A 9,097-nucleotide genomic window follows, 5' to 3' on the forward strand; every position below is an offset into this window, starting at 1 on the left:
TCGCTGGCTCCAGGCATTACTTCACTTCTCATTATTCTACTCTTTTTAAATGCCCTATTAAGTGTCTCCTCTCCTGCCTCAATATTTATAGGCTGCAAATAATTATAGATTATTATGCTCTCCAAACTGGCCTAAAGTAACCGCTCAGCTATGATCTAATGCCTTTCAATAGTTGAGTGTCAATCACCTTCTTTGTCCATTAACTTTGAATGGATTTGGAAAACTATGAACTCACATAAGGCATAAAGTGAAGGAAGTAGTCTGACATACCTAATTGGCCCAACATCTGTCTTTCGGTTTTAGTCTCCTTGCTTCTGGTAAAACTGAGGAGTTCATAGCCACCTGGGGAGCCCAGCCCTTTCAAACAATGAATTAAGACTTTGTTTTCATCAGTCAAGTCACTAAAGACTTGTAGGGATTGCTATAGTAATAAAGTGGTCCCTCTTTGAAATGTTACATATTTTGTCCTCCTAAGGATCCCACAGAACTCTATTTGCCAACAGGGCAGCTGCAGTGTCAAAGTGACACCAGCCCACTTACTTGGTCACAGCTGGGACTCTCGCAGAAACTGTCAAAGTACCAAGTTGTCAAGATAGTTGGAGAAGTTCCCCGCTGCTGCCATGTGTTCTTCTGCTCTAGTTTTCCAGCACAACCAACGTGTCAGCAATTCCCATCACACCTGAGATAGTAAGCTTGAAGTTACTCTTTTCCCTTTTCTATTTTCTATCATCCTGAGAGACAAAGACCTGGTACTATAATATAAGAGGCCTAGGGTAAATGTATTTGAAAAAATGCCTACCACTTGGAATCTATTGGCTCTTTTAATCAGCTGTAATTAACTGAGGCTTGGGAAGGAGATGGTGAGGAATATCCCCGTCCTTCACAGATTTATCCTGGAACTGGGACCAGGAGGAAAACAGTGAATAGTGGCACCCAGGAGCTACGGCCACGTCACTGCAGGTTGCAAGGAAATGGCCCTGCCACTCAAGTGTTCAGTTTAGCTTTCCTCTCCCAGTTTCCTAAAGGATACATTAAATACACATCAGTTGAACCGATAGCTACCAAGCTCATGACTGCTTTGCCTAGAAACAGCAGCATAACTAGAACTGTTTAATTAAGTTGACTAAAATAGACTTTAGAAATTATTGCATCCAATCCTTTCACTTTATGGAGTTGAAAAGCTGAAACCAAGGAGGGATGTCCTGAGGTTACATCATGAATTCATGCCAGAGGCAAGACTAAAAGACTAGAGCTTCGTTTTTCCCCTATAATCCATACTCAATTTTGTTACATAACTGAATCACACGCTTCCCACAAATAATAACTTTCTATTACAGCACCAGAGAACTGTAAAGCTTCTGTGATGTCTTTTTTTTTCTTCTTTTTGTTTTGTTTTAAAGGACACACAAAAAATTGTAAATGCAGAAACATGTTTGCAAAATATCTCTTGAGGCTCACCAAAAACTAAATAAATAAAGATGAGTTACTGTGAAGACTATCTCTGTCTCCCCTAAAATGGGAGTCAGGCTTGGGACTCTGACAGGTTTTATGGGTGTGGATGGTGAGATTAGATGGATAGCACCTTGACTCTTTCCAACTGTAGGAATTTCTGACGGATCCAAACAATATACGCAAGAGAAGGAAAGTTGCAGGTATCATCATAGGGGAAATTGTCAAATGCCTCATAGTTGTCTGCAAAACTTCTGCAATCGATCTTATGACAGCTAACCATATTTACCTCTCCTACAGCTTGTTATATTATAGCAGAAGAGGTCAAAATCTCTCTGCGATGGAACTTAGGTTCGAGTGAATTGTGCGTGAGATTGCCACTTGAACCTTTAATAGTCAAATTGAGCTCTCAATCTAGAACCCAAGAGGAAAGGCATCATTGATTCTTTCACTGTTGCTCTTTTTTCGTGTTATCATTCCTTTTATTATAAACATTTTCATACTCAAATAAGCAGAAGATGGGCTCAATAAAGCATTCAAGAGTCAAACGTATCCCCACTCCCAATATTCCATTCATTCTGTAATTGATCTCAAACTTTAGAGACTGTTCAAAGCTTCCCTCTTAGAGTACACATATAAAATATTGAAAACCGACACATTTTCAAGGGTTTACAGTAAAGACATTTTGAAGCTTAAAAGGAACAATGACCTTTGTATATCTGAGATCCAAACATCCATAACAATTTTTAATGTGTTGAAAGCAGAAAATCCTTCAGTCAGACTGAAATGAACCCAAACTTGGCAAGCTAATAGCCAAATTGCTTCTCCTTCAGATGCTGCACAGCTGAAAAGTGACAAGATTTTAAAAGCTCTGCACCAGGTATCGAACTATATAGCAAAAGCTGATTGTTTTGTTTCATTCACAGCTAAATGGTTCTCTTAAAGTATATATTAAAAGTCATTTCAAGCTGTCCTGTAATTTGCTTGGTCTTCTCATTTGTAAGCAATCAGGGGAAACCTGTTTTTCTGACAGCCCCGCAATCTGCTATCACAGGCAGAATTTTCTTGGCAAAGGTATTTCCTGTATTCTCCGTAGGACTCTTTGAGGCAAGCCTGAAATGTTTAACTTTGGCTTCCCAAGGTGAACTGTATCTCCGGGTGTATCAACTCGTGATTTCCAAGTATGCAGAGTGTCATGTTAGGCACTCAAAGATATAGACTAACACATCCTCTCAAGCCAACTTGCTACTCGTGCTCTGCTTTTCGTGTACACACAGCCTTATTGATCTGTGTAATGACACATACATTTAGGACTCCTGAAGCAGGTGGGTTGCTTCAGCATTTTGACCCTGAGGATATTTTGATTCTGAAGATGTTCTTATTCTAACAGGCATCTGAGAACGTGGCTGCTAACTTTGACCTTTCCTGTGTCCGTGCCTGTGTGTACATGGATCTACTGATTTTCACTGTCCTCTTGATTTATCTTTGTCTTTCCTCTATCCCTAGTACAGGAACAGAGAAACTGTTCAACAAAATGTGAACATATATACAGGCTTACCTTGTTCTAGTGCGCTTTGCTTTGTCGTGCTTTGTAGTATTGTGGGGTTTTGTTTTTTTTTTTTTTAACAAATTGAAAGTTTATGGCCACCCTGCATCACGCAAGTCTATCGGCACCATTTTTCCAACAGCATTTGCTTAACTTCATGTCTTTGTGTCACATTTTGGTAATTCTTACAATATTTCAAACCTTTTTCATTCCTGTTATTTTTGTCATGGTGACCTGTGATCAGTGACCTTTGATGTTACTATTGCAATCGTTCTGGACAAATGTGTTCTGCCTGCTCCACGAACCCGTCATCCCCCATCTCTCTCCCTCTCCTTGGGCCTCCCTATTCCCTGAGACACAACAGCATTGAAATTTGGCCAGTTAAGAACCCTACACTTATCCCTGCGTGTTCAAGGGAAAGGAAGAGTCGCACATCTCTCACTTTAAAACAAAAGCTAGAAATGCTTAAGCTTAGTGAAGAAGGCATGTCGAAAACAGATAGGCTGGAAGCTAAGCCTCTTGGACCGAACAGTTAGCCCCGTTGTGAAAACAAAGCAAAAGTTCTTGAAGGAAATTAAAAGTGCCATTCCGGTAAAAACACAAATGATAAGAAAGCAAAACAGGTTTATTGCTGACACGGAGAAAGTTTTATCGGTCTGAAGGGAAGACCAAACCAGCCACAACATTCCCTTAAAGCAAAGCCCAATCCAGAGCAAAGCCCTAACTCTCAATTCTATGACCTGAGAGAGGTGGGGAAGCTGCATAAGGAAAGTGTGAGGCTAGCAGAGGTTGGTTCATGACATTTAAGGAAAGAAACTGCTACATAACACCAAAGTGTAAGGCGAAGCAGCAAGTGCTGATGGAGAAGCTGCAGCAAGTTATCCAGAAGATCTCAATGAGATAATTAATGAAAGTCACTACACTAAACAACAGATTCTCAATGTAGATTAAACAGCCTTACATTGGGAAAAATTGCCATCTAAGAATCTCATAGCTCAAGAGAATTCAACGCCTGGCTTGAAAGCTTCAAAGGACAGGTTGACTCTCTCATCAGGGGTTAGGGTAGCTGGTGACTTTAAGTTGAAGCCACTGCTCATTGACCACCTGAAAAGCCCAGGGTCCTTAAGAATTACCCTATATCTGCTCTGCCTCTGCTCTCTAAATGGAACAACGAAGCCCACATTTATTTACAACATGGTTAACTGAATATTTTAAGCCCACTGTTGACACCTACTGCTCAGAAAAAAAGATTACTTTCAAAATATTACTGCTCCGTGACAATGCACCTGGTCACCCAAGAGCTCTGATGGAGAGGTACAATGAGATTTATGTTGTTTTCACGCCTGCTAACACAATGTCTGTTCCGTAGCCCACGTTTCAAGGAGTAATTTTAACTTTCAAGTCTCATTATTTAAGAAATATATTTTGTAAGGCTACACAGCTGCATAGATTGTGATTACTCTTATGGATCTGGGCAGAGTAAATTGAAAACCTTCCAGAAAGAATTCACCATTCTAGATGCCATCAAGAACATTTGTGATTCATGGGAAAAGGCCAAAATACCAACATCAACAGGGGTCTGCAAGAAGTTGATTCCAACCCGCGGATGACTGAGGGGTTCAAGACTTCAGTGGAGGAAGTAACTGCAGATTTGGTAGAAATAGCAAGAGAATTAGAAGCAGAGCCTGAAGATGTGACTGAATTGCAGCAATTTCATGATACAAGCTTAACAGATGAGGGGTTGCTGCTTATGGATGAGCAAAACGGGGTTTCTTGAGGTGGGATCCACTCCTGGTATAGATGCTTTGAAGACTGTTGAAATGACAACAAAGGATTTAGAATATTATATAGGGCTTCCCTGGTGGCGCAGTGGTTGAGAGTCCGCCTGCCGATGCAGGGGACGTGGGTTTGTGCCCCGGTCTGGGAAGATCCCACATGCCGCGGAGCGGCTGGGCCCGTGAGCCATGGCCACTGAGTCTGCGCGTCCAGAGCCTGTGCTCTGCAACGGGAGAGGCCACAACAGTGAGAGGCCCGCATACCGCAAAAAAAAAAAAATTTTTTTTAAATAATATTATATAAACTTAGCTAATAAAACAGCAGCAGAATTTGAGAGGTTTGACTCTGATTTTGAAAGAAGTTCTACTGTGGGTAAAATGGTACCAAAATAGCATTGCACACTCAGAGAAATTGTTCGTGAAAGACAAAGTCAACTGATGCAGCTAACTCCACCGTGGTCTTATTTTAAGAAACTGTCACAGTCACCCCAACCTTGAGCAGCCATCAACACTGAGGCAAGACCCTCCATCAGCAAAAAGATTAGAACCCGCTAAAGCCTCAGGTGATAGTTAGCATTCTTTAGCAATAATTTTTTTATTTAAGGTATGTACATTTTTTAGATATGTTATTGCATACTTAATAGACTAGTCTAGTGTAAATGTAACTTTTATATGCACTGGAAAACCAAAAAAAAATGGTGACTCACTTTATCGTGATACTTGCTTTATTGCAGTGGTCTGGAACCAGACCTGCAATATCTCTGAGGTCTGCCTGCATGACAAAAAGTAAACAGCATGATATTAAGTTGGTCACCTTATAAATAATATTTTTTCTACTTTATCATCATTTGAATATTCCTGGTCCCACAGAAAATAGGTAGTGGAACTGTGGTTTGAAGATAGGTCTGTGTGCTTCCAAAGGTAAAGCTCTTAACCTCTGTGTTATAATTTTCTAGATGAAGTGTTGTGTAAAATATCATTTAGAAGAACACATGAACACTTTGTTCCTGGAATCAGAATGATAAATGATTTGTATAGTCCTTAAGGGACCACAAGTTTGTCCCCACAAATCTGAGATGCTCAGAGGAGGACAGGAGTGGACAACCATATCAAATCCCTATCAAGACAAGGGAGGCTGAGGACCTACCCAGATTAGAAGAGCTGGCTGACTGGTACCCAGGAGATAGAGATTTCCTGAGGCTTTTCTTCCTCCCTTCATCCTAAAGAGTGACAAACAGCTTCAACTTTTTCTCAGGGTAATTAACTGTTTTTTCCATTACAAAGGGGGACAGAATCCAGGATTGCCTTTTTAAAACATTCCTTCTCAAACTGTAGATATGTGTCAGAAGAAAGTAATATGCACTATAGGAGGTGGACCTGTGGGTGTGGTTTTACTGTTTGTACAGCCCGGAATTCTATCATCTGTTTTGCATTTCTAGAAACCGAATCTACTGAGCTTAACTGGTTAACTTTTGTGATATAATAAAGAATATATCATCCCAGGTTCCTAGCACAGAGCTTCATAAACCCTTGGAATTTCCTGAGTGACAGAAGTGTCTTTGCTATGTTAATGAAGTGATCCTTGGTGGGTCCCTAGACAGCTCAGAGTAGGGGCTGCTCAGCAGAAAGACCAACAACCACCAGTGATCAGAGGATTGGAACTTTGGGCCAGCCAGATCTCCAGGGAGAGATTGGAGGAGGGCTCAGGGAGGTCAGAGATCAAATTTGATCATGCAGCCAATGAATTAATCAATCACAGCTACATAGTGAAAACACCAGGAAAATACCTGGACACCAAGACTCAAAGGCTTCCTAGTTGGTCAACACATTAATGTGCTTGGACGGTTATGCATCTTAATTCCAGTAGGAGAGAGCATAAACGTTTTGTGTTTCCCTTCTACTCCCCAGACCTTACCCTAAGCATCTCTTCCATCTGGCTGTTCTTGAGTTCTATCCTTTATAGTAGAACTATAATCGAAAGTGCAGGGCTTTTAGTGAGTTATGTTAGTCATTTAGCAAATTATTGAACCTAAGAGGGAAAGTGAGGGGGTCATGGGACTCCAGAATTTATAGCCTGTCAGTCAGAAATGTGGGTGGGATTTGAGACTTGCCATTGGTGTCTGAAGTGGGGGCAGTCTTGTGGAAGAATTTGCTTTTAACTTATGTGGTCTATGCTAACTTTAGGAATTACAGAAGCCCAGTTGGTATCAGAGAATTAATGTCAAAACAATAAATTCAAAACTCAGACACATCCAAAGAGCACTAGTAAACAGATACTGAATGGTAAGTATATTAACTTATTACTCAAGTTCATGGTTCCCCCAACCTCCAATATAGTTACATCTCAATTTTTGGTTAAATCAGTTTTTAGTGGTTTCATTTTTTATAACTATGTCATTATTGATCATAGCTGAGTCAAGTACAATGACTACATTTCCTTTCTTACAGAATTTTTTTTCACTTTTTCTAGAGTCAATATGCCTCATTTTTAGAATCTGTTCTGTCTTTGTACTTCTGGCTAAGTCCTTGCCTATCCTGCCATAGTTCTGTAGCACTCCCCTCAATATGGTTTTTCCACACAATCAGATCTGTGGAACTCTGCTCTAGTCTAAACTTCCTGCTTCCTTCTAGCCTCTAAAGAGCTGTCATTTTGGACAAAACCTTCACCTTTACCCATGGTCATTCCTTTTTTTTTTTTCTTTTTAACTCCAAGTCTTTGCTGTTTTCTTCATTTGATGGCTCACATTCTCCAGCAACTTCCTTAAAAAAGGGTATACTACATGGAAGAAACGTTTAAGCTTCGCGTAATAAAAATAACCTTATGCCACCCCCATACTTGGTGTCTACTTTGCCTGGTATGCAATTATAGATTGTATATTACTTTCTCCTGGCATTCTGACAGTATTTCCCACTGTCTTGAGCCTTCGATAGTGTATCTCTTGGATTGGTCCTCTAATGTTTTCTTAATTGTCTTTCATTTTTGTACGTTTTTCTAATTTGAGGAGATTTACTCAGTTTTTTCTTGCTCAGTTTTATTCATGGTTTTAAAAATATTAACCAGCAGTTTAATTTGGAAGAGCTCTCTTAATCTGATTGTTCATTTGGATGGCATCCAGGTCCTACTTAATGGATGCAATATCTTCTCTTACCAAATAGATACCAAGACAAATTACAGGACTTTTTCTTTAAGAAAATAAACTCTACCATCCTTTATTAGTTTCTTAAACCCTCCCTATATCTCTAAATATTCCCTTCTTTTAATTCTTTTCCATGACCTCAGAGGCTGTTATCTGTCCTGCCACACTAGCCAAGAAAAGCTGTAAACCTTCTCTCTTCCATATTTTCCAGACCCAGTACACTAAAAATATGTATTGACTCAAATCAGTTAAATCACAAGGCAAATTTCCTTTGGCAAAAGTTATTTCACCTGTAAACCTAAAACGCACAGCGCATTATGTGCATTTTTTTGGAAAGAGGTGCCGTAGCTCCCATCAGGGTCTCAAAAGGATTTATAATCTAAATATACTTAGAAATGATTCTCTTTAACATTGAATTTATCTTCCTGAGATGTTACATCTGACATTGTGGTAGCTGATACCTGGTGGCAAAAATATAGTATGTAATGAAAGTATCACAATTTTTTTGAGATGCTAATTTTATTTTAGAGATAAAAAAGAAAAGGCTTTGACTTTTACGTTTTCTTAGAAGTGTTACGCTAAACAATAAATTTTAAGTAACATTGCTTGCATAGTAATAATATTATCACTAAGTAAAATTTAATTGGACCAAAATTTCACTAAATTTTATTTTATTAGATCCATTTTAATATTTCCAAAATGGCATTATGCATGTTGCCAAGTATTTTATTCTTTGTTTAAAAACTGCATCTCCTTTTCCAGAGGTTTGTATGCCTGTAGTTTTAGGTATATGCAGAAATTTTAATTGGGACACAAAGCTTTTATGTTTAAATCACAGATTTTCCAGATATTGCTTCACCCTTTTCAATTATTCTTAAACATACAAAAAGAAAAGATTTCAGTAATTATACTTGAATATTTATAAATCATTGGCAGCATGTAACAAGTCAAAAGAAAAATACTGAAGGGCTAAGTTTTTGCCCAGGATAATTAGAGTAGCGTCTCACTATACAAAACAGCATGAAACAAAATTCGAAACTAATGGATGAAGTCTCACGAGCATATTGTTTTTAATAATTGAACAGGAAAACAGATATTCAAGATTTTTCCAAGTGACATTAGTAAAAAGCTACTGAAAAGGCAATATTTCCTTTTGCAGAACTGACTTAATTTTCTCCCTGTCTTGCTGT

This window comes from Tursiops truncatus, chromosome 1, assembly GCF_011762595.2.
Source record: "Tursiops truncatus isolate mTurTru1 chromosome 1, mTurTru1.mat.Y, whole genome shotgun sequence".
Taxonomy (NCBI): Eukaryota; Metazoa; Chordata; class Mammalia; order Artiodactyla; family Delphinidae; genus Tursiops; species Tursiops truncatus.